Below are 25524 nucleotides of genomic sequence, written 5' to 3' on the forward strand. Positions count from 1 at the left end.
TCCCTTTTGGACCCAGCAGTGACCTCCACCTTCTGCTGCTAATTGACACACCCTTGCTTGGTAGTTAAAATCTCCGTGTCTCCAGAGAGTTGCCAGTGATAGTTCTATGTTCCTCTGTCCAGGCTTGAAGTACTAGTAGTCGGCTAGTTTCTTCTTGGAGTTCCCTTGGAGGACAGTTGGCGTGATTTCTCTGGTGTCTTCTCAAGCTAAGTGTATCCCCTTTGTTTGTTTACCTTGTTGTCTTTAGTTTCAGTGGGACCTGACTAGTGTTCACCCCGTCCACTCCCTACCTACGGCCAAGCTCTAGGGACATTTAGGGATTAGGTTTCCTACTTGGTGATATGTGCGGAATCTATTTAGGGACGATAGGACAGGCAGGGTGATATTAGATCTGCCTAGGGATCTCAACTACCCCTTTCCCTAGTTGTTGGGGTTCCTCCCCCTCTTCCCATCATTGTACACTTGTTCCTTCCCTCACCTTCGGTGACATTGGGTATGAAAAAAATTGAATACTATCTGGAGCCACCATGCAAAATCTGATTTTTTTTTTTTGTGGATACATTGCAATTCTTTAATATAGGAAACCATATTTGGTTTTGTAAATTTTAATAACTGCTGATGTAAAAAAAATTGCAATACAGAATGCAAACAAATGAAAATCGCCATTTTTCTCTGGATGAAACTTGGACGATTTTTTTTTATACGCCTGTGTGAATTTAGCCTTAGGGCTCATGTAGAGGAGCATATTAATCAGGCATGTGTTGGACAGCATTCGGGCCAATGTTCTTCAATAGGGCTGTTCAGATGAAAGATTCTTCCCTCGGTCCGACTGTCCGTGAGGGAAAAATTGCAGCATGCACGATTCTCTTCTCATGAGACCCATTATCACCTAGTCTCATGAGACCCATTCACATCTATAGGTGCGTAAAAAGAAAAAAATCAAATCCCATGCAGAAAATCTTTATGGATACATTTCTACTACAAATGCAGAACTATACGGCACTCCTGGTAGGAGAGTAAGGTGCCCAAGTAGGTTTCCAACCCGTGAGACAATAGTAGAAGAATAACTTGGCACTCAAATAGGATAAAAAGTGATAAAAATGTATTGGCAATCCGTACAATGCAACGTTTCGGTCTTATTTAGACCTTCATCAGAACTGATTGCCTTATATAGAGGGGGATGGACTGTCCGTTGGCAGCGCTGTGTGGCTTTAGCTTTCCAGACAGCGCGATCCAACAGCATCTGGAACGCTACAGCCACACAGCGCTGCCAACGGACAGTCCATCCCTCTCTACATACGGCAATCAGTTCTGATGAAGGTCTAAATAAGACTGAAACGTTGCATTGTACGGATTGCCAATAAATCGTTATCACTTTTTATCCTATTTGAGTGCCAAGTTATTCTTCTACATTTTTACTATAAAACGAAGAAATTGTATTTGATCGTGTACATCTTTTATATAGATGTTAGAAAACGGATTGCACACGGATGTAAAAAATCGGACACATGGATGGCACATGGATGAAAATCGTCTGAGCTTTATTAATGAAACTCTGAGTTTTCATACGCTCGTCTGCAGCTGGTCTTAATGAAATCCGGCCTCATTTTTGGCACAAAATAGATGGCCATCATATGGTCCACTTGTGAAGGCAGCCAAACGCCACGTTCAGTATTTGGTCAGTGTTTTGCATCAGTATTTGTAAGTAAAAAAACAGGAGTGGAACAATCAGAGGAAAAGTATAATAGAAATGTAGCACCCCGAGGGCTCGGCTGCTACAGGGGTATTGCACCTCAGACCAGAGGAGTGATATTCCACTCCCGGGTAAGGATGGAGTGTGGACCAGGGCTCAGTAAGCTGCATGCACCACACACACCCCATTTCCGAGGGACAGCTCAACGGTGCTCCCACTAGACAGAAGTGCAGGCACGACAGCATCTGTTCCTGGCTGGAGTGGGAAGGGGGAGGAAAACCCAGTGGTGTAGGAGCAGATAGGGGTGGGTCTCTGGGCATAGGTAGGAGCCCATTGGTTGCTAGTCACCTGGGCTCGGGTGTTAGAAGGAGGTATAAAAGGTGGGCACCATCTTAGGACAGTAGTCAGTGCAGTGCAGAGAACAAGTCAAGAGCGAGAGGAGAAGACAGGAAGCAGAGCCCCTGCATGGCCTCTGCTCTGCAGGCAGGCCTTGTCAGGAGGCTGGAGCCTGAGAGAGAGAGAAAGGAGAATGAACAGAAAGGACAGTAAGAAAGGAAGCAAGGAACAGGAACACAGAGAAAGGCCCAGAGACACGAGTGAAGAAGGAACCCTAAGAACCCACGAGATAACGGGTGAAGGGTTGGCAGAGCAGGGTACCGGAACCCAAATTGGTGGAGGCGACTAATCCTCAGCCAAAACCGGAGGTTGTGACCACATCTTGGTGCGACCCCTCACTACATCCACCAGGAAAGCATACCACATAGGGTCAGGGAAACCGGAGAGAGGTTTCGCCGACAGAAGGCCCGAGGAAGCTGGACAAAGGTGGGTCACTGGTGGGGACGGCCAGAGAAAGGAAAGGAAGGGAGTCCTGTGCCACGCTCTGGAATTGCCTGGGAGTTGGTCGAGCCCCTTGCCTGGTGGACGCAGCACGGCTTGGGCAGTCACCGCCGGTACCGAGGTGACTAGGACCAGTAAAGAACTGTGAGTAAAGCATTGGAAACTGCAACCACACGTCTCTGTGTTTCATCGCCGCACCAGCACCATTAGTACTGGGACGCTCACACCATCACTACCATCATCTACTTTAGCTGCCCTGAGGCAATACTTCTCCTGTGGGGAGTTATCCCATTCTTGGCTGCGCATATAACATCAGCCTCAGCGGTCTGCAGCGCAGCGGCGGTCCCCATTGACCGCAATCCACGGATGGCGTAGTCGGACATTATTATCACACTCAGACTGCCACTGGGCACGGACCGGGTCACCGCCACGGAGGACTACAACCCCCAGCGATCCGGCTCCGGGTATCCCCCTGCACAGCACAGGCCCAGAGGGCGCGTCAGAAACATGTCACCACTTCTGTATTTTTCATCCTCTCCTGGTTTTGGCTTACAAATACTGAGGTAAAATACTGACCAAATACTGAGCATGTGAACGTGGTCTTAGGCTCTTTTGCAGATGGACAGCACTATGTGCATGGAGGCTGGGCAGACGCACACAGAGTCCCTGCTATGGAGCCATAGGCATTCACTCAGCCACTGTATGGCACCTTTTATATAACACAATAATTATGAAACTATTCTTCCATAAAAGTGATTGAACTAGGAGAAATAGCTCAGTAATTAAAGGCAAAAATATAGTATTTTTTATATTGGTCAAAATTCATGGACCGCTGATGAATAATGGCCTCGTGAGTTTTTCAAGACTGGAGGTTCTAATACTAGTGTTTGTTACATGCAAACAGTGGGTACAGAAAGTACCCCTTTAAGTTTTTCACTCTTTGTTTTATTGCAGCCATTTGGTAAATTCTAAAAAGTTGATTTTTTTTTCTCATTAAAGTACACTCTGCACCCCATCTTGACTGAAAAAAAAACAGAAATGTAGAAATTTTTGCAAATTTATTAAAAAAGAAAAACTGAAATATCACATGGTCATAAGTATTCAGACCCTTTGCTCAGTATTGAGTAGAAGCACCTTTTGAGCTAGTACAGCCATGAGTCTTCTTGGGAATGATGCAACAAGTTTTTCACACCTGGATTTGGGGATCCTCTGCCATTCTTCCTTGCAGATCCTCTCCAGTTTCGTCAGGTTGGATGGTGAACGTTGGTGGACAGCCATTTTCAGGTCTCTCCAGAGATGCTCAATTGGGTTTAGGTCAGGGCTTTGGCTGGGCCAGTAAAGAAAGGTCACAGAGTTGTTCTGAAGCCACTCCTTTGTTATTTTAGCTGTGTGCTTAGGGTCATTGTCTTACTGGAAGGTGAACCTTTGGCCAAGTCTGAGGTCCAGCACTCTGGAAGAGGTTTTCATCCAGGATATCTCTGTACTTGGCTGCATTCATGTTTCCTTCAATTGCAACCAGTCATCCTGTTCCTGCAACTGAAGAACACTCCCATAGCATGATGCTGTCACCACCATGTTTCACTTTTGGGATTATATTGGGCAGGTGATCAACAGTGCCTGGTTTTCTCCACACATACCGCTTAGAATTATCACCAAAATGTTCTATCTTCATCTCATCAGACCAGAGAATCTTATTTCTCATAGTCTGGGAGTCCTTCATGTGTTTTTGAGCAAACTCTATGTGGGCTTTCATATGTCTTGCACTGAGGAGAGGCTTCCATCTGGACACTCTGCCATAAAAGCCCGACTGGTGGAGGGCTGCAGTGATAGTTGACTTTGTGGAACTTTCTCCCATCTCCCTACTGCATCTCTGGAGCTCAGCCACAGGGATCTTGGGGTTCTTTTTTACCTCTCTCACCAAGGCTCTTCTCCCACAATTGCTCAGTTTGGTTGGACGGCCATGTCTAGGAAAACTTCTGGTGGTCCCAAACGTCTTCCATTTAAGGATCATGGAGGCCACTGTGCTCTTAGGAACCTTGAGTAATGCAGAAATTCTTTTATAACCTTGGCCAGATCTGTGCCTTGCCACAATTCTGTCTCTGAGCTCCTTGGCCAGTTCCATTGAGTTCATGATTCTCATTTGGTCTGACATGCACTGTGAGCTGTGAGGTCTTATATAGACAGGTGTGTACCTTTCCAAATCAAGTCCTATCAGTTTAATTAAACACAGCTGGACTCCAATGAAGGAGTAGAACCATCTCAAGGAGGATCACAAGGAAATGGACAGCATGTGACTTAAATATGAGTGTCTGAGCAAAGGGACTGAATACTTATGACCATGTGATATTTCAGTTTTTCTTTTTTAATAAATTTGCAAAAATTTCTACTTTACTGTTTTTTTCAGTCAAGATGGGGTGCAGAGTGTACTTTAATGAGAAAAAAAATTAACTGTTTAGAATTTACCAAATGGCTGCAATGAAACAAAGAGTGAAAAATGTAAAGCGGTCTGAATACTTTCCATACCCACTGTATATGAAGAGGAAAATGCTGCATTCACCGTCCCTTTAAAAATTCTTCACTTGATTCAAGGACCCATTGAAGCACAGTCAGGCGCGAAACGGCCTTCGTCCATAGTAAATGCTCCATTTACTGCTGCAATCTGCTTTTATCATGATTTTCCAATAAGATGAAGAATTTTTAAAGGTACGGTGAGTGCTGCCTTTTCCTCTTCATATACGCGCTCAGTCTGAATTTCTTGCATGCACCTGAGAGCCCTGTTGCTTGACAGCTCTTTTAGCCTAGTGCGTGGAAGAAGCTTGGCTGACATATGGTGCTGATATGTCTGTTTTGGGCTAGTCTTTGTTACACACCTGTCTAAGGGCTCTGCTTCCTTCACCTAGGTCTGCTGCTCTCTGTTGTGCTCCATGTTTGGTCTTGCAGGTGGCTCAGTGACGTATTCTCCCTAATCCTACCTAAGGCTCATTAGGACACACCCTTTTATTTTAGAGTTGAGGCTCTAGACTTCTGTCTGATGTGCTCCACCTTCTCTGCTTCAACTTGCTGGGTAGCACTTCATCCCTCCTGCTGCTCCTGAGTGTATCAAGTCTTCGCTTCCCACATGCCTTCCTGCCTGATGCCCCAACTCCTGAAGTCCGTGTGCCCACCTTGAGGCTTGGAGGATCCACCTCACCAGGGGAGCCTAAACAGTCTTCAAGCTTGCTTGAGTTAGATGCACCAAATGTACACTTTTTAATAAATGTCAAGCCAGAAAAGTCTCCTCACCTCGGCATGTCAGGCTTGACATGTCAGTCTCCGCAAGAAGAAACGTTACCCCTTGGATCCTGGTCACACACCCAGGGATGGATTAAGAGTAGCAAGGGCCCCGGGCAGTTTAGAAGGCGCGGGCCCCCCCCCCCACACACACACACCTGATGTATCACGTGACATGTCACATGATCCCCTGTGATAGATCATGTGATAGTTCACATGAAATTAATTTGACACAATATTAATTATAATAATTTTTTTAGGCTGTGTGCCCACTACGCGTTTTTTAAGCGTTTCCGCAGCGGCAATTCCGCTGCAGAAACGCTTAAAAAACGCTTGGTAGAAGGCCTACCATGTTCCCCAATGATAATCCGCATGTGCTCTGCACATGCTGCGGAAATTTCCGCTGCGGATTATCATTGCGGAAAAATCCGCAGCATTACCAATTATTTTGCGGAAGCGTGGCGCTTTCGCCGCCATTGACTTGCATTGGAACGCATGTAATCCGTATCACTGCATCTGTACATGCAGAATCCATGCGTTTCAATGTGCGGATGGTACCCGGGTTTGGAGAAGAGGAGACTCTCCTCCGGACCCGGGTACCATAGAACCTGTAAAAAAAAGAATAAAATAAAAAATAAATATTATACTTACCTTCTGATGGCCCCCGGTGTCTTTATCCGATGCGTCCTGGCTTGCCTGCAGCTCGCGATGGTCTGAAAAGGACCTGCCGTGACGTCATTTAGTCATGTGACGGGTCACGCGACCGCTGACGTCGGCAGGCCATCAGAAGGTAAATATATATTTATTTTTTACCATTCTTTTACGGTCACACTATATAAATCCATACCGGTTGCATGGATTTATATAGTGTGACCAAGTTGTCAAGCACTTTCCAAGTGATGCTAAAATCGCTTGGAAAGCGCTTGTCAACCCGCATGCGGAAATACATGTGAAGAACGCTTCACATCCGCAAGTCCCTGGCAGGAAAAACGCATGTACAATCCGCATGTACAATTCGCATGCGTTTTTTCTGCCAGGGAGATGCAGAAACGCTCAAAAAAAATCCGGAGCATTTCTGCATCGAGGGCACATAGCCTTACATTAATTGTATGACTGAATATTGAGCACACGTAGCCATCTATACACAGCAGGAGGCCGCACGTAGCCATCTATACATGGCAGGAGGCCGCACGTAGCCATCTATACACGGCAGGAGGCCGCACGTAGCCATCTATACACAGCGGGAGGCCGCACGGAGCCATCTATACACAGCGGGAGGCCGCACGGAGCCATCTATACACAGCGGGAGGCCGCACGTAGCCATCTATACACAGTGGGATGCCACACGTAGCCATCTATACACAGCGGGAGGCCGCACAGAGCTATCTATACAAAGCGGGAGGCCGCAAGTAGCCATCTATACACAGCAGGGAGCCGCACGGTGCCATCTATACACAGCGGGAGGCTGCACGGAGCCATCTATACACAGCGAGAGGCCGCACGTAGCCATCTATACACAGCGGGAGGCCGCACGGAGCCATCTATACACAGCGAGAGGCCGCACAGAGCAATCTATACACAGCAGGGAGCCGCACGGAGCCATTCATACACGGCAGGGAGCCGCACGGAGCCATCTATACACAGCAGGGAGCCGCACGGTGCCATCTATACACAGCGGGAGGCCGCACGGTGCCATCTATACACAGCGGGAGGCCGCACGGTGCCATCTATACACAGCAGCGAGCTGCATGGTGCCATCTATACACAGCGGGAGGCCGCATAACGCCCCCCCCAGAGACAGCGGGAGGCCGCACGTAGTCATCTATACACAGCAGGGAGCCGCACGGTGCCATCTATACACAGCGGGAGGCCGCACGTAGCCATCTATACACAGCGGGAGGCCGCACGGAGCCATCTATACACAGCGGGAGGCCGCACGGAGCCATCTATACACAGCGGGAGGCCGCACGGAGCCATCTATACACAGCGGGAGGCCACACGGAGCCATCTAGACACAGCGGGAGGCCACACGGAGCCATCTAGACACAGCGGGAGGCCGCACGGAGCCATCTAGACACAGCAGGAGGCCACACAGAGCCATCTAGACACAGCAGGGAGCCGCACGGTGCCATCTATACACAGCGGGAGGCCGCCGGCCCCCCTCCAGAGACAGCAGGAGGCTGCACGGCGCCATCTATACTCAGCAGGAGGCCGCACGCAGTCACGCACGCAGTCACGCACACAAACATATACAGACATATACAGTACAGACCAAATGTTTGGACACACCTTCTCATTTAAAGATTTTTCTGTGTTTTCATGACTATGAAAATTGTACATTCACACTGAAGGCATCAAAACTATGAATTAACACATGTGGAATTATATACTTAACAAAAAAGTGTGAAACAACTGAAAATATGTCTTATATTCTAGGTTCTTCAAAGTAGCCAACTTTTGCTTTGATGACTGCTTTGTACACTCTTGTAATATAATAACAGGAGAAACAGAGTACGTATAGGCATAAAAACAGTATAGCTTTATTAAATACCAAATATAAAAAAAAAAACGGCCACCAAGGGTGGCAGTATGAAGTAGATAATAGGTTACAAAATGCATCACATAGTAGTGTGTATACAGAATATATATACTTTGAGAAAAATTTCCTCAAGGAGAAAGAGGAAGGAAAGGCAAGCACAAAAAGTACAAAAATAGCACACACCATACATATGCACAGGTCCGCACAGATGTACAGATGAATATACAATGTCAATGCAGATACAAATATCGCTTACCAATTACAATTATAGATAGGAGTAATGGAAAGGCCAAGGGCCAGGATAAATAGAGGTACCAGGTGGCCCCAATAGAGCCTCGACGCGCGTTTCGCCCCTTAGCTGAGGGCTTTCTCAAGAGGCATAGATGTGTAGGAGATCAGGACCTTTTTAAGGTCTGATACCCGGTCACGTGACCGCATCGTAGGTCACGTGACCGGAAATCAGGAAGTGATCAGTACCAAGCGGCGCATGCGCCGGACGCCGAGTATTGTCGGCTCGGGCAGCGTCCGTCACCCGGCAACGCGCATGGCGGAAGCACATAGTATGTGCCCCGGAAGCGCGTGGCTAGGAACAAGACGGCCGTGCCCGGGCCGAGAACAGCGTACCTCCGGCGCATGCGCACCGCAAACTGAACACCAAAGCAGAGAGTTGCCACTAACAGAAGGAAAACACACCACGGGAGATGGACAGGGATCGGGATAGAGGGGACATCATTCATCTCACATATAATATAGTAAGGTACAACATGAAATAATTAGTAAAATGTAAAAGTTGTAAGAAAACAGACAATAGTGTCAAACATATAGCAGATATCCAAGTGTCCAATATGTAACATCAGTCCCATAAGATCCAGTCTAGTCAACGCGTGGGTCACAGGATGTTTTCCTTTGTATGTTGTATCTTGGCAACACAAGAAGAGAAAACAAAGAAATAGAGGAGATAAAAAAATAAAGTAAATAAGATGAAAAACACACACCAAAATAAAAACAAATTACAAGAGTTAAAAACAAGGGGATCAAGGGCCACAAAAATAAAACATAGTAGCATAACATCTAAGGCGGAGAACGATCCGTGGAGGAAAAATCATCTCACAGAAAAGGAGCGAAGCTAAGTGTCTCGTTAAGGCCTAGGGGAGACATGGTTTTCAGACGTATGATCCATTTTGTTTCTTTTTGGCCAAGGATCTTAGTCCAATCACCACCACGGGAGCCAAGGTGTAGAACATCAATTCCACGCACCTTCAAAGATTTTGGGTCACAATTGTGTTTTTGTTGAAAGTGACGTGGAATAGTTTTTAGTTCCCGTGGATCGGCCACCGTTTTTGCCGCGCCAATGTCGCGCACATGCTCCCGTATCCTCACCCGTAGCTCTCTCGTGGTAAGTCCGATATAAATTAAATTACAAGCACAAGTTGCGTAGTAGATTACATTAGTTGAAGCACAAGATATAAAATAACGGATTTGATAGTCACGGGAGCCATCGGATGAGGAAAAGGAGACAGAGCGCACGGCATTGGCGCAGGCCAGACAGCGTCCGCAGGGAAAAAACCCGAGTCTTGGTCCACGGGACCCGAACGGGTTGGTTGATGAAATCTCTAGTAGCACTGGTACTAATATACAGGCCAAGGACCCTGGATTACAGGAGAACATTATTAAACTAAGGGCGACTCTGAGGCGGAGAACGAGAATGTGGTGGAATCATGCTTTTCTATCTAAGTATATAGAGGGGGAATTAATCCACAGAGGTCTTAGGGTTCAGATATTCCCGTCCTTTGATGTTGAGGAGGAAACATTTAAGAATAATTGGGAAACCCTGGCCAACAATTGTTCCCTAGGTTTTCTTAAACTCTTGAAGGAACATAGTGAAACCTCCCTCAAAGAAACAGAAATAGAATTAGAAAATTTGCAGACCCTAGTGCAAAAGGACCTGACAACAGAGGAACTTAGGCGGCTCAATGAGGATATAGATTTAGAACTACAGAAATGGGTGAAAGAGATCTGTGCCAACAAATCCAAGAAATTTGCACGTGATGTCAAGGATAAACAACTGGGATATTTATACAAATGGAGACTCCCACCCAACCGGGGTAGACAGGACATGAAGCGTACCCCTTCTCACTCTAGGTCCTCATCGGCCGCCTCTTCTACTACTGTGGGTGAGAGGAAACTCAGTGGAAATACCATATCTGGGTCCCTCTCTATCCCCCAGACCTCGTCAGGTATCCAGACGAGACCCAGTCATAGGAGAAGGCGACATGTGCCATTTCAGGTTGGTAACGCGTGGGGGGGGCCCCGCATCATCAACTTATCCACACATGTGCTAACTAGAGCACAGGTGGAGGTCCTTGAGTTGGGTTTGTCATTTGCACCTACCAATTCATTTGACTTTTTTACTGCACTCAAGGACCTCCACCTCTTTGCTCGCAAGCTAATTTTGCAAAAATTGCATTCCAGGCCCGGGGGTGACGATGGCCCGACGGCGGTGGCGGAGAGGGAGGCGGTACAGACTTTGGAAGCACTTCTACTGGAGCAGGAGAACTCACAAAGAGGTGGGTCATTAGAAAAAATGAGATCCAGATCTGCAAGGTTCCCCCCCCTGTCGATAAGCCCAGCTGTCGATATTTTTGTGCGGCTTGTGACAGAAGACTTGAAATGTCTATCTACTCGCAGAAAATTCGACAACTTGACATATTCACAGCGGCAAGCGATTAGCCAACTTCAGTCTTTAACAGACGTCGTAATAAAACCAGCCGACAAGGGGGGCAACATTGTAATCTGGCCCTGCTCACAGTATGAAAAAGAAGCCCTGAAACAATTACGGGATAGTAACACGTACTCCAAATTATCATTTAATCCTACCGCCTCCTTCTCCTCCACCCTCCAAGGCATTCTAGCCCGGGCGTGTGAAATGGATATTATTGATAAAAAAACGGTGGAGGCGCTAACGGTACGCTTCCCTCGTACAGCTACATTTTATTTACTTCCTAAAATCCACAAGGACCCCCTCTACCCACCGGGACGTCCGATTGTGTCTGGTATAGGTGGACTGGTGGGCCCCATCTGCACCTTCATTGATAATCACCTTCGCCCACTAGTGGAGACCTTACCTTCCTATATTAAAGACACATCGGAGGTCCTGAGACGGGTCGACGGGGTCCTTGTGGATAATCAGACCTTATTAGTCACGGCGGATGTTGAAAGCCTCTACACATGTATCCAACATGAATTGGGCCTGGAGGCAGTGCGCCTCTTCCTCCGGGGTTCCGACCTGGACGGCCCCTCTGGTGATTTCTTGCTCGAGCTCCTGCGCTTTGTCCTGCATCATAATTATTTTTTATTCAAGGATACTGTTTATCTTCAGCGACGTGGCACGGCCATGGGAACGGCCTGTGCACCCTCATACGCCAATCTCTTCCTGGGAGCTTGGGAAAGAGACATTTTTGGCGATGGGGGTGTCCAGGGTAGCGACCTGGCCGTGACATGGCTGAGATATATAGATGATATTTTTCTTCTGTGGCGGGGCTCAGTGCAGGAGCTGGAGGCATTTATGAGCAGGTTAAATCAAAATGAATGGGGAATTAGGCTTACATACACCTATCATCAATCCAAAATGTCCTTTTTGGACATTCATTTGGAAATTGATGAAGGTGGTTATATACAGACAAATGTCTTTCGTAAATTGACATCTACAAATTCCCTTATTCATGCTGCTTCTGCTCATTCCACTTCTACCATTGGTGCCGTCCCGGTGGGACAATTCCTGAGAATGAGGCGCATATGCTCAACTGATTCTCAATTTGAGATTCAGTCAGCTGATCTTACTCGACGATTCCAGGAACGAGGATACAGCAATAGATGCATCCGCCGTGGCTATAGGAGGGCGAGGGTTACTCCTCGTAATCAATTATTATACTCAACTCCTTGTGGTAGGAAGAGAGATACGGGGAGGATCCGCTACATTTCCACCTTCAATCATGAGTGGGGGGAGATGCGGCGGATCCTCTCCAAACATTGGAGCGTTCTTGGTGCGGAGCCCTCCCTACGCGAATTTGTGGGGGAGTATCCACTCATGACACCCAGGAAAGCCAATAACCTCGGTGACATGTTGACACGGAGTCATTACATTCCCCCACCAACCAACCCGTTCGGGTCCCGTGGACCAAGACTCGGGTTTTTTTCCCTGCGGACGCTGTCTGGCCTGCGCCAATGCCGTGCGCTCTGTCTCCTTTTCCTCATCCGATGGCTCCCGTGACTATCAAATCCGTTATTTTATATCTTGTGCTTCAACTAATGTAATCTACTACGCAACTTGTGCTTGTAATTTAATTTATATCGGACTTACCACGAGAGAGCTACGGGTGAGGATACGGGAGCATGTGCGCGACATTGGCGCGGCAAAAACGGTGGCCGATCCACGGGAACTAAAAACTATTCCACGTCACTTTCAACAAAAACACAATTGTGACCCAAAATCTTTGAAGGTGCGTGGAATTGATGTTCTACACCTTGGCTCCCGTGGTGGTGATTGGACTAAGATCCTTGGCCAAAAAGAAACAAAATGGATCATACGTCTGAAAACCATGTCTCCCCTAGGCCTTAACGAGACACTTAGCTTCGCTCCTTTTCTGTGAGATGATTTTTCCTCCACGGATCGTTCTCCGCCTTAGATGTTATGCTACTATGTTTTATTTTTGTGGCCCTTGATCCCCTTGTTTTTAACTCTTGTAATTTGTTTTTATTTTGGTGTGTGTTTTTCATCTTATTTACTTTATTTTTTTATCTCCTATATTTCTTTGTTTTCTCTTCTTGTGTTGCCAAGATACAACATACAAAGGAAAACATCCTGTGACCCACGCGTTGACTAGACTGGATCTTATGGGACTGATGTTACATATTGGACACTTGGATATCTGCTATATGTTTGACACTATTGTCTGTTTTCTTACAACTTTTACATTTTACTAATTATTTCATGTTGTACCTTACTATATTATATGTGAGATGAATGATGTCCCCTCTATCCCGATCCCTGTCCATCTCCCGTGGTGTGTTTTCCTTCTGTTAGTGGCAACTCTCTGCTTTGGTGTTCAGTTTGCGGTGCGCATGCGCCGGAGGTACGCTGTTCTCGGCCCGGGCACGGCCGTCTTGTTCCTAGCCACGCGCTTCCGGGGCACATACTATGTGCTTCCGCCATGCGCGTTGCCGGGTGACGGACGCTGCCCGCGCCGACAATACTCGGTGTCCGGCGCATGCGCCGCTTGGTACTGATCACTTCCTGATTTCCGGTCACGTGACCTACGATGCGGTCACGTGACCGGGTATCAGACCTTGAAAAGGTCCTGATCTCCTACACATCTATGCCTCTTGAGAAAGCCCTCAGCTAAGGGGCGAAACGCGCGTCGAGGCTCTATTGGGGCCACCTGGTACCTCTATTTCTCCTGGCCCTTGGCCTGTCCATTACTCCTATCTATAATTGTAATTGGTAAGCGATATTTGTATCTGCATTGACATTGTATATTCATCTGTACATCTGTGCGGACCTGTGCATATGTATGGTGTGTGCTATTTTTGTACTTTTTGTGCTTGCCTTTCCTTCCTCTTTCTCCTTGAGGAAATTTTTCTCAAAGTATATATATTCTGTATACACACTACTATGTGCTGCATTTTGTAACCTATTATCTACTTCATACTGCCACCCTTGGCGGCCGTTTTTTTATATTTGGTATTTAATAAAGCTATACTGTTTTTATGCCTATACGTACTCTGTTTCTCCTGTTATTATATCTAATGTTGAGTAGGCTTGTGGTAATTACTAGCCATGTATTTTCTAATTGGCGTCTTGCCACGATTATATAAAAAATGAAGGCCCTTCTGTGCATATTCATTTGTACACTCTTGGTATTCTCTTGATGAGCTTCAAGAAGTAGTCACCGGAAATGGTCTTTCAACAATCTTGAAGGAGTTCCCAGAGATGCTTAGCACTTGTTGGCCCTTTTGCCTTCACTCTGCAGTCCAGCTCACCCCAAACCATTTCGATTGGGTTCAGGTCTGGTGACTGTGGAGGCCAGGTCATCTGGCGTAGCACCCCATCACTCTCTTTCTTGGTCAAATAGCCCTTACACAGCCTGGAGGTGTGTTTGGGGTCATTGTCCTGTTGAAAAATAAATGATGGTCCAACTAAACGCAAACCGGATGGAATAGCATGCCGCTGCAAGATGCTGTAGTAGCCATGCTGGTTCAGTATGCCTTCAATTTTGAATAAATACCCAACAGTGTCACCAGCAAAGCACCTCCACACCATCACACCTCCTCCATGCTTCACGGTGGGAACCAGGCATGTAGAGTCCATCCGTTCACCTTTTCTGCGTCGCACAAAGACAAGGTGGTTGGAACCAAAGATCTCAAATTTGGACTAATCAGACCAAAGCACAGATTTCCACTGGTCTAATGTCCATTCCTTGTGTTCTTTAGCCCAAACAAGTCTCTTCTGCTTGTTGCCTGTCCTTAGCAGTGGTTTCCTAGCAGCTATTTTACCATGAAGGCCTGCTGCACAAAGTCTCCTCTTAACAGTTGTTGTAGAGATGTGTCTGCTGCTAGAACTCTGTGTGGCATTGACCCAGTCTCTAATCTGAGCTGCTGTTAATCTGCGATTTCTGAGGCTGGTGACTCGGATAAACTTATCCTCAGAAGCAGAGGTGACTCTTGGTCTTTCTTTTCTGGGGCAGTCCTCATGTGAGCCAGTTTCTTTGTAGCGCTTGATGGTTTTTGCAACTACACTTGGGGACACTTTCAAAGTTTTCCCAATTTTTCGGACTGACTGACCTTCATTTCTTAAAGTAATGATGGCCACTCGTTTTTCTTTATTTAGCTGCTTTTTTCTTGCCATAATACAAATTCTAATAGTCTATTCAGTAGGACTATCAGCTGTGTATCCACTTGACTTCTGCACAACACAACTGATGGTCCCAACCCCATTTATAAGGCAAGAAATCCCACTTATTAAACCTGACAGGGCACACCTGTGAAGTGAAAACCATTTCCGGTGACTACCTCTTGAAGCTCATCAAGAGAATGGCAAGAGTGTGCAAAGCAGTCATCAAAGCAAAAGGTGGCTACTTTGAAGAACCTAGAATATAAGACATATTTTCAGTTGTTTCACACTTTTTTGTTAAGTATATAATTCCACATGTGTTAATTCATAGTTTTGATGCCTTCAGTGTGAATGTACAATTTTCATAGTCATGAAAATACAGAAAAATCTTTAAATGAGAAGGTGTGTCCAAACTTTTGGTCTGTACTGTACATACATGCATAAACACATTTGAAACACAAAAATACATATAAACAGACATCACACAATGATATCTGCCTGCACACACATACATACATACACATACACACACTCACTCACTCTCACACATACACACTCTCTCTCACACACACACACACACACACACACACACACACACACTCGTCATCCCCCGGCTCGGCTCCAGTCCTCCTGGCTCCTGCTCCTCTCCAGTGGTAAGTAGCAGTGCAGGCCGGGCGCGCACTGCGTGACGTCACAGCTAGGAGACACGGCCGCGCACAGGGCCGTGTCTCCTAGCAGTGACGCGGCCGGGCCAGCACACAGGGAAGTGAACTGCTGCAGTGCTGGCCCGGCCAAAGAAGAAGCAGCGGCCGTGCACCGCTGCTGGGGGAGTGGTCCGCGGCCTCCCCCCCGTCGCTGTCTGCCGGTATGTGCCGCGGGGCCACACATATAATGAGGGCAATCCGGCCCTAGGCCCCCCGGAGCCCCAGGTCCCCTGGAGACCCGAGGCCCCGGGCGGTAGCCCGGATTGCCCTCATTATAATCCGCCTATGCACACACCTCTCACCCATCCAAACTAGATCTCACACTTTGCGCTGATGAGGGGCCGTACCCCTAAACACAATGTCTGCAAATTGAGATTTTGGTTTTGGCTTTAATATTAAGTCATGTGACAAGACTCGTCAGAGAGTCGATATTGACTTTTAGGATTGCTAATTCCTATATGTGGCGCTAGAGTTCTAGTCCGCTTCCTCTCTGAAGAGACAATTTGCACGCCAGAAAATGTTGTTGTAGAGTTCAGCTACAGTGTGCACATTACTGTAACTTCCTCACCTGATGCTTGACTTTTTACAAAAGTGTTGGTTGCAAAAGGGCAAAAAAGTCAAAAGATTTTGCACAAATGCCATTTGCTTCACATTTTACTGCTTTTACTTTCTAGAAAACTGCCGTTGAGGAAATAATAAATCACCCTCTCGTCTTTGCTAATTTGTCTCTGTTGTCCTGCTTTGCTATCTCAGCAGTTACTGTTCCTTCCATCCCCTCCTGAGGTCTGGCCATGTATCTGAGCCAGGCTGTAACGATTTGAACCGTAACTGGTTCCCAATCTATAGACTTTCCTCCTTTACAGAAGGCAGCATTTGCTTGCGCACAATAAAATGAAGTTGTAATGCTTTGGAAAGGAAAAATTTCCCTTGTGGTAGTTTAATTTTAGCTGCGCGGCACTTCTGATTTACTTCACAACATTTCAGCACTAAGAAAGTGAGAAAAGCAGAAAAGCAATAATAAGTACAGAGAGCAATGATCAAAAAGACTTACAAACTATATCTGTTCCAAAACGGTTCAGTTGAAGGAGAATGGAAGATAATAAGTATCGCCTGGGAGCCTGGGAACAAAGACCTGGAAGTCTGCATTCAATTGCAGTCTCGCTATATGGTTTGTATAAGAAGCTCTGCAGCATTAGACCCTTATATCTGTCACTGAAAAAGACAGTAGAGCAAACCATATAAATCAGCCATGGTGCATAATAAAATGCCATAAACAACAAATCAAACATTGCAACAATGTATCAGGAACAATCCTGTGTAGTAGACTTCATTCAGACGCTACTTTTATTTTTGCTTGGACGAGAAAAAAACGGACAGAATTCCAAAAGTGTTTTCAATTAGCGTTTGGTCCGAGTGTCTGATTGTACTATCTGTTTTTTATCAGCTGATGCATGATTCTGCTAGCAGTCAGAATACCGGACAAAACTATGGTGGAACAAGAGTGTTGTCCATATTTTTCACGGACCCATAGACATGTATGGGCAAGAGTGAGCCATGATTAAGATCAAAAACGGATGTCTTTATTATTATTTTTATAGACACTTGATCCGCAAAAAAACTCTATGTGAATAGCTCCAAAGATTATAAGCAGGGATGAGCGGACCCGTTGTCACGCAAGGTGTGTGAAAGACTAAGTGCAACACAAAGGGAAGGGGGGAAAGGGAGCCCAGACTCTAGGGAAAGGGGGAGTGGAGACCTCCTAGGCTGATCTGATATCACCCTGTCTCCACTAAGGTCCCTATATTGGTTCCTCACCAATCGCCGCACGAGAACCTAAACCCTGTATTTCCCTAGCGCTTGGCCCTGTATAGGGAAGGAGGGGATAAGCACTAGTCGATCCTCACTTAAGACTAAAGACAACAAGGGAGACAAACATTGGGAAATAGCTTAGCTTTAGCCGACTACAGAGAGATAACTCCAAGTGTCATCCTAGCACCACAGAGGAAGATACCAATAGCAGTCTGTGAGTTCCAGGCATTCACAAGGAAACATGTGAGTATCACCGGCACCATCCTGCTACAAAGTGAAACTATTTAAGCACCCAGGCAAGGATGTCAATCAGCAGGAAGAAGGTAGCCACTGGGTCCTAGACTTACAGCTAAGAAGGTGTCTGTAATGCCAAACGAAGAGATCTTCTGTAGCCAACTGCAGGGCGACTGTCTGTCACATCTAACACATCCATGACACCCGTGGATGTTCAGATTCGTCGGGCTCGAGCAAACATTAGTCCAATGTTTGGTTAGAGTACCAGAACTCTACCTGAACTTGAACACAAAACCCATAGGTGTTAAGTTCTGCTACCAGAGCTAAGGAAAGAGAGGAGATCTGTCCCTACGATAGAACTCAGCTGAATCCCTACGATGTAACAGGGAACCTGATCCTGCGATCAGACCTGCTAAAGTCCTAAGCTAGTCTGTACGGAGACCTATAGATGTGGGGAAGGAATCCCTACAAGTACTAAGGACTGGGAGGAAAATGGGACACCTCCTAACAGAAATAGTAGCAGACAGACGAACAAACAAAATATATAGAACATAGAGGTCCGTAGACCAAGCAAACTAACAGAGTTAGATACAGAGCACAGGCTAGCTAGAAAGTAGTTATACAATGAAGTCCAGCAAAGCCAGAAGGGCGGAGCAGGATCAAATAGGCCAACAAGGCCATGTGACCAGCAAAGGAAAAAACCTAAGAGCAAGGTTCCAACAGTACCCCCCCTTCTAAGAGGATCCTCCGGATCCCCTAGGACCAGGCTTATCAGGAAATCTCCTGTGAAACGCTCTGATAAGTCTGGACGCGGAAACATCATCTGACCTCGCCCAAGAGTTATCCTCGGGTCCGAAACCTTTCCAGGCCACAAGATACTGCAAACTACCTCTATACCGTCTAGAGTTAAGGATGCGAGAAATTTCATATTCCCCGTCCTCCACCACCGGAGGAACAGAGGCAGAGGCGTCACCATCCGACACAACAGCTTTTTTTAACAGAGAGACATGAAATACCGGATTAATTCTCCAGGAGGTAGGAACCTCCAACCTAACAGCAGATTGGTTGACAACCTGAAGCACCTTAAAGGGCCCTACAAACTTGGGACCCAATTTCTTAGAAGGAATCCTCAACCGCAGATTCCTAGAGGACAACCAAACCATGTCACCAACAGCGAACAAAACCTCCTGTCGTTTCCTATCAAAGTAGTCTTTAGATTTTCTGCTGGCCTCCTGAAGAATACCACGCACATCCGTCCAAACGCTCTCCAAATCACCGGAAAAATTCTCCTCCTCAGGCACGGCAGATCCCAACTTGGAGAACGACCCAAACGACGGATGTCTCCCAGAACAACAAAAAAAAGGCGAACAACCAGCAGAAGAAGATGTATGATTGTTCAGAGCAAATTCAGCAAGTGGCAGAAACTCAGACCACCCCTCTTGATTGTCTGCCACAAAACAACGCAAGAGCTGCTCAACATCCTGGTTTTTCCTTTCTGTCTGGCCATTAGATTCAGGATGATATCCGGACGAGAACGACAAATGAACTCCCAACCTGTCACAAAAGGCACGCCAAAAACGAGCCACGAACTGAGGACCCCTATCAGAAACAATGTCAGTAGGAACGCCATGAAGTCTGACAATTTCCTTGACAAAGGCCTTAGCGAGAGTTTTAGCGCAGGGCAGTTTGACGAAGGGAACCAAGTGACACATCTTGCTAAAACGGTCCACGACCACCCAGATGACAGTAAAACCCTCAGAGGGGGGAAGGTCAGTTATAAAGTCCATAGCCAAATGTGTCCAAGGAGCACTGGGAACCTCCAAAGGACAAAGCAACCCCGCAGCAGGAGTATGTGAGGACTTAGATCTAGCACATATAGTACATTGACGCACCCACTTAATGACTTCCTTCTGCCATCCAGGCCACCAAAAACTGCGACCCACCAGTCTCTTGGTCTCAGAGATTCCGGGATGACCTGCCAACCGAGATTCGTGACACTCAACAAACAAATCTCTCCTAAAGGTCCCAGGCACAAACAACCTCCCATGAGGAGTGTTAGATGGGGCATTCTCCTGTGCTTTAAGAATCTCATCTTCCAAAACGGAGTCCAAAGCAGCTATCACAACACCTTCTTGTAAAATGTTCTCCTCTTTCTCAGCACCGACTATGGGAGAAAAACTGCGAGACAAGGCATCCGCCTTAACATTCTTAGTACCAGGGATGTAAGTAACGGAGAAATTAAACCGCGAGAAAAACAGTGCCCACCTAGCCTGACGGGCATTCAGGCGCTTGGCAGCATCAAGATATATCAGATTTTTATGATCCGTAAGAACCTGAACGGGAAATTCAGCACCTTCCAAGAAGTGGCGCCGGTGTTCAAATGCGAGTTTAATAGCCAATAATTCCCGATTACCAATATCGTAATTCAGTTCAGTCTCTGAAAATTTTTTTGAAAAAAAGGCACAGGGATGTAATCCATCCCCGTTATCCTGAGACAATACTGCGCCAACCCCCACAGAGGAAGCATCAACCTCAACCAAAAACGGCTTAGTCACATCAGGCTGCATAAGGATGGGAGCAGAGGTGAACCTCTCCTTGAGATACACAAAAGCTTCAATGGCCTCAGAAGACCACTGAACCGCATCAGCACCTTTCCTGGTGAGATCGGTCAGAGGTTTGACAATACTAGAAAAAATTTTTATGAATTTTCTGTAATAATTGGCGAAACCTAAAAACCTCTGTATCGATTTCAAACCAATAGGCCTAGGCCATTCCTGTACAGCTTGAACTTTAACCGGGTCCATCTCAAAACCTTCGCTGGAGATAATGTAACCCAAAAAACGAATTCTCTGTACAGCGAACTCACATTTCTCCAGCTTAGCAAAAAGCGAATTGTCCATTAATAACTGTAATACCTCACGTACGCTCCGCCAATGAGACTCCAGATCCGGCGAATAAATCAAAATGTCATCCAAATACACAACCACATTTTTGCCGATCAAAGGTCTAAGGATGTCATTAATAAGATTCTGAAAAAATGCAGGAGCATTAGTAAGACCAAAAGGCATAACCAGATTCTCAAAATGACCCACAGGAGTGTTAAAAGCAGTCTTCCATTCGTCACCCTCCTTCATGCGCAACAGATTGTATGCCCCCTTAAGGTCAATTTTAGAGAACCACTTGGCCCCCATTAACTGGTTAAACAGATCAGGAATCAATGGCAGTGGGTAAGGATTGCGTACAGTAATTTTGTTAATCTCACGAAAGTCCAGAAAAGGACGTAAACCGCCGTCCTTTTTTTTTATAAAAAAAAATCCAGCCACCAAAGGAGACTTAGAGGGCCTGATGTGACCGGCGGCCAAACTTGTCTGTATGTATTCCTCCAAAGCCTTCCTCTCAGGAATAGTAAGGTTAAATAAACGACTTTTAGGAAGAGTCGCTCCAGGGACAAATTCAATAGAACAATCATAGTCTCTATGGGGAGGCAAAACCTGCGATTCCTTCTCAGAAAAAACTCTCCAAAAATCCTGAATAGGAACAGGCAATTCTCCCCTATCCAAAGCTGCAATACGCCCGTTACAACACTTGTCATAACATTTATGGCTCCAGGATTTAATTTCACTGGTAGACCAATCCAGTACAGGATTGTGAAATTTTAACCAGGGCAATCCCAATATTACTGGAGAAGGCAAGTTATTCAAAACTACCAAATCCAATTTCTCATGGTGAACACCATTAATAGTGAGAGGAAATTCACAGACCTTGAGAGTAATATTCTTCAAAGGGGAACCATCCACAGAAACCACAGCAATGGGGGATGATAAAGGTTCGGGTTTTAAATTGAGTCTTTCCAAGAATCCCCCATCAATTACATTCAGAGTAGACCCACAATCAACAAACACCCGAAATTCCATTAATTTTTCCTGAGCAATCGTGGAAGCAGCTAAAAATACACCCTTGGAATTTAAACAGGCAATACGGGCATGACTGACCTTTTTTTTTTCTTTCTTCATACGAAGCTCACAGCCTTTAATCAAATGACCAGATTTTCCGCAATAGAAACACAAGCCTTCAGAAAATCTACGGTCTTTTTCTTGAGAGCGAGGTGCCACCGATCCAATCTCCATTGGTTCACCACTGTTAGTACACACATTCTCATAACCAGAAACTGACATAGCAGAGGATTTGCTCTCATTAACCCTTGCACGCAGTCTCCTATCCACCCGTATAGCTAATTGCATAGCCTGTTGCAAATCTTCAGGTGTAGGATAAGCAATTAGCAGGTCTTTAACCCTTTCATTGAGCCCAGCAAGAAATAGACTTTTCAGAGCAGAATCGTTCCACCCTGTTTGAGTAGACCAACGACGGAAATGAGTACAATATTTTTCCACATTACCTGATCCCTGTCTCAAACGTCTTAACTCAGTCTCAGCTGATGAGACACGGTCAGGATCATCATATAATAGTCCCAAAGCAGAAAAAAAACTATCCACTGATCTGAAGCATGTATCACTAGGTTGCAAAGAAAAGGCCCACTCCTGAGGCTCTTTGCGCAAAAGTGACATTATGAACCCTATGCGCTGGGATTCATCCCCAGAGGACTTGGGTCTCAAACGAAAATACAATAAGCAAGCATTTTTAAATGAAAAAAATTCTCGGTGTTCACCAAAAAATAAATCCGGCAAACATACCTTAGGCTCCAAGAAATGTGCTCCAGGACAGTTACTCACGTGCTGACGGAGCTCGGCCATCTCCAGAGAGAGTCCCTGCAGGCGATGAGCCAAATCCTGAACCGACACCATGATGGAACAGAAAAATCTTTCCTTAGAGAATTTGCAGGCTGGACTTACTGTTAAGTTCTGCTACCAGAGCTAAGGAAAGAGAGGAGATCTGTCCCTACGATAGAACTCAGCTGAATCCCTACGATGTAACAGGGAACCTGATCCTGCGATCAGACCTGCTAAAGTCCTAAGCTAGTCTGTACGGAGACCTATAGATGTGGGGAAGGAATCCCTACAAGTACTAAGGACTGGGAGGAAAATGGGACACCTCCTAACAGAAATAGTAGCAGACAGACGAACAAACAAAATATATAGAACATAGAGGTCCGTAGACCAAGCAAACTAACAGAGTTAGATACAGAGCACAGGCTAGCTAGAAAGTAGTTATACAATGAAGTCCAGCAAAGCCAGAAGGGCGGAGCAGGATCAAATAGGCCAACAAGGCCATGTGACCAGCAAAGGAAAAAACCTAAGAGCAAGGTTCCAACAATAGGAGTCAATGGGGACACAAACTTTGGGATCTCTCGATTTCTTTCTCTATCTTTCTCAATCTCTCTCTCTCGATTTCTCTCTCTCGATCACTCCCTCTATTTTCTCTCTCTTGATTTTTCTCTCTCTCTCAATCTTTCTCTCTCAATATTTCATTCTCTCTCGATCTCTTTCTCCCAATCTCTCTCTTTCTCTCAATCTCTCTCTTTCTCGCAATCTCTCTCTCTTTCTCTCAATCTCTCTCTTTCTCGCAATCTCTCTCTTTTTCTCTCAATCTATCTCTCTTTCTCTGTCTCTCTCTTTCTCTCTCTCTCTCTGTCTCTTTCTCTCAATCTCTCTTTCTCTCAATCTCTCTTTCTCTTAGTCTCTCTCTTTCTCTCAATCTCTCTCAATCTCTCTCTCTTTCTCTCTGTCTCTCTCTTTCGATCTGTCTCTCTTTCTCTCGATCTTTCTTTCTCTCTCTCTCGATCTTTCTCTCTCTTTTTTTTTTCATGGACCCACACACTTTCATTGCCAAGTTTGATCTGACACTCAGATCAATATCGGACATGTCTCCGTGATTTTGCACGGACCAGTCGTCCTCAAAAAATCACTGAGATTTGGACAACCCTATAGACTATCACAGGGACGAGCGCTATCCATGACAAACACAGACAACACATATGCAAAACAATTGACGTGTGGATGAGCCCTTACGGGAATAAGTTCTATTTAAAAATAAAAGGAATGTGCAAAATGGATGTCTGAATGAAGTGTGACATTGACGACACTGAGTCCTGTTGTCATAAAAGTACAAGTTTATTGTAGGGGAAACTTATATGCGCACATCAGCAACTGCAGAACTGGATTCTACAAAGAAATAGAAGATTGAGGTCAAACTTTTAAAATAAAGTCAGGCTTTGTTTACATTGGTGTTAGTTGTTTCATCAGGTTCTTGTTGATCTCTGACAGTCGGAATAGTGGAATCTGCTGCACTATTGATCTTGATTTATGGAGAAAAAAAAATGAAACCACATGGTACAGAGCTGCAGAAATGTGTGCCATGTGGGTGTTACCTTCTTATAGGGGAGATAAAGGCATAAAGAGACACAGTACCACCCAGTAACAATGGTCCTGGCCCACTCGGCGGAACATTTGAGATGCGCAGAATTTGGATGCTGGGACAGGCACTCTCTGTATTGTGTGTGTAGCAATGACTGAATATTATAATTGACTTGTCAATCCTTGAGGCCGATTTTGCTTGGAAATGTTTGATACACGCACGCCGCTAGGTTCAGATAGGGCGAGACGGGTTTCATGAATTCTTTGGAATCCTGGGGGAACCGTTACTCAGGGCGACCATAGGCTGCAGCTTCTCTCAGGCACACAAAAGATTCAATTGCTGACCAGACACATCTGACAAGAGTCTTTTTCAACAGTTTAACAGTGGAATTTAATCTGAAGCACGGCCAGTGCAATTCAGGGATATTACAGCACAATCTTCATTACAGTACAGTCTGAGTTTCTTGAGCAATCAGCTCCAGTAACAATACAGTAGTTTCTTCACAAGGCACAGTATTACAGTCTCTTCAATAGCACAGTTCAGCACTAGTGTTGATCGAGCACTAAAATGCTCGGGTGCTCGAAGCTCGGGCCGAGCTCACCATGATACTCGGGTGCACGACCTGAGCAACAAGCCCAATGTTAGTCTATGGGAGACCTGAGCATTTTTGCGGCGGCAACCCCGGCAGTCTGTAGAAAGCCTAAAAAGTGCCCAAAACGATAGTGACAGTGCTCAAATGACATGGGAACAGCATGGGGATCACCCCAGGAAGCATTTCTGACCCCCAGGTCACTGCTGTCAACAACGTGGTCAGAGGTATTAAGCCACTTTTACGGGCTCACAATAAAACATACAAAAACGAAACTGAAACTGCATTCCTGTGAAATATGTTAAGGAACATCCTTTCCAGGGTAAAGACTTGAGTATAAGGTAAAATAAATAACCAAAAACAAAAATACTTCTCCACACCTTGGGCTATGTTGACAAGTAGCATCTTTTATGCGTTTTTGCACTTTTGTATTGCTTTCAACCGTGACAAATGCATTCACCGGGAAATGTCATTTTAACATTTTACAACCTTATCTGGCCATGTGCTGTGTGACACATGCATACAGTGCTAAAAAGACATGGGAACCGCATGGGGTAGACCCCTGGAAGCATCTCTGATACCTAGGTCACTGCCTAAAAGTGTGCCCATCAGAAGTGATCATTGCCACATCAGAAGATGCAGACTTGC

General features: G+C 45.8%; 1 long non-coding RNA gene across 1 annotated transcript in view; it reads right to left on the reverse strand.

The window, feature by feature from the left end:
* Window positions 1–427: 427 nt before the first annotated feature.
* The window catches only part of LOC141171573 (uncharacterized), a 163578-nt gene continuing 138481 nt past the window's right edge, over window positions 428–25524 (reverse strand). The window contains exon 3 of the long non-coding RNA XR_012252345.1: window positions 428–914. This is a non-coding gene — a long non-coding RNA (uncharacterized lncRNA). The remainder of the gene's footprint in view (window positions 915–25524) is intronic.

This window comes from Phyllobates terribilis, unplaced genomic scaffold (assembly GCF_046119375.1).
Source record: "Phyllobates terribilis strain yellow unplaced genomic scaffold, ASM4611937v1 Scaffold_12__6_contigs__length_324123572, whole genome shotgun sequence".
In the NCBI taxonomy this organism is placed as follows: Eukaryota; Metazoa; Chordata; class Amphibia; order Anura; family Dendrobatidae; genus Phyllobates; species Phyllobates terribilis.